This window comes from Myotis brandtii, unplaced genomic scaffold (assembly GCF_000412655.1).
Source record: "Myotis brandtii unplaced genomic scaffold, ASM41265v1 scaffold97, whole genome shotgun sequence".
NCBI lineage: Eukaryota > Metazoa > Chordata > Mammalia > Chiroptera > Vespertilionidae > Myotis > Myotis brandtii.
Genome location: NW_005372020.1, coordinates 1,334,481 through 1,335,689, shown reverse-complemented (window position 1 = coordinate 1,335,689; position 1,209 = coordinate 1,334,481). Strand labels below are relative to the sequence as shown.

Here is a 1,209-nt window from a genome sequence, read left to right as displayed (position 1 = left end):
TTCTGCCGGGACGGCAAGGTGCTGCGGGAGGGGGACAGAGTGACCATGCCGCGGCTGGCCGACACCTACGAGACGCTGGCCTCCGAGGGCGCCCGGGCTTTCTACAACGGGAGCCTCACGGCCCAGATCGTCCGCGACATCCAGGCGGCTGGTGAGTGCGAGGGACTTCGCGGAGGGAGCCCTGAGCTGGGGCCCAGGGGTCTGGGGTCCTCGGGGCCGGCCTGGGCTGGGCACTGGGCTCTCAGGGACCATCTGGCTGGGGAGGGTGACAGGCCATGGAGCCAAAGCTCCCGGTGAGGTCAGAACTGAGAGAGATGGTACAGTTCAGGAGAGAAAGCTCCCCCACCCATGGCTCCCTGAGTGTGGGGGTGGGAAGCAGGTGTAGGCGTGAGCCAGGGCCCAGGAGGCACTGAAGTGCAGACCCCGGAGGCCTTCCTGGAGGAGGTGGTGCCTGAGCTCCAGGTGAGATCGCACGTTATAGGCAGAGAGAAGAAGGGTATTCCTGGCGGAGGGAACCGGCTAAGGCCTGGAGAGGCGATTTTACTTCTCCAAGAGGGCCACAGGGGCATGGGGGGGCAGAGGCTGCGTGCAGGGCCCTGGGGTTGGGACCTTGTGGGGCAAGTTCTGCTGGAGCCCCAAGTGACCTCTCCCGCCCTGAGCTGTGGCCTTCTTCCTATGTGAGTTTTTAAAAAAATATTTTTATTGATTTCAGAGAGGAAGGGAGAGGGAGAGAGAGAGAGAAACATCCATGATGAGAGAGAATCACCGATTGGCTGCCTCCTGCACGTCCCCCACTGGGGATCGAGCCCACAACCCAGGCGTGTGCCCTTGACCGGACTCGAACCTGGGACCCTTCAGTCCGCAGGCCGACGCTGTATCCACTGAGCCCGCCCGGCCGGGGCCCCATGTGAATTCTGTCTGTGTGTCAGGAGGGGGGTGACTGGCATGTTGACCTTTCCCACTGACACTGAAATTTGCTGTAAATGCCCGTCTGTCTGAGCTTCCCCTGGAGAATGAAGCGCCTTCCTCCACCCCCACCCCCAATTAGTCATGGGAAGAGGGGCCTGAGCAAGGGGGAGACAGACAGACAGCCAACCTGGAGGCCAGGGCAAGGAGAGACGGCTGGCCTGGGCCTGGCCATGGGGAGACGGCACCATAGGGCAGAAGGGGCTGCGGGGTGGCAGTGTGGAGGTGGGGGGCGGGGGCCCT

At 63.2% G+C, this 1,209-nt stretch overlaps 1 protein-coding gene across 1 annotated transcript in view; it reads left to right on the top strand.

The window, feature by feature from the left end:
• Positions 1-1,209, top strand: part of LOC102249421 (gamma-glutamyltranspeptidase 1) — a gene marked incomplete at its 3' end in the record, with an annotated part of 33,110 nt that overhangs the window by 26,865 nt on the left and 5,036 nt on the right. The gene's annotated exons all lie outside the window — the stretch shown is intronic.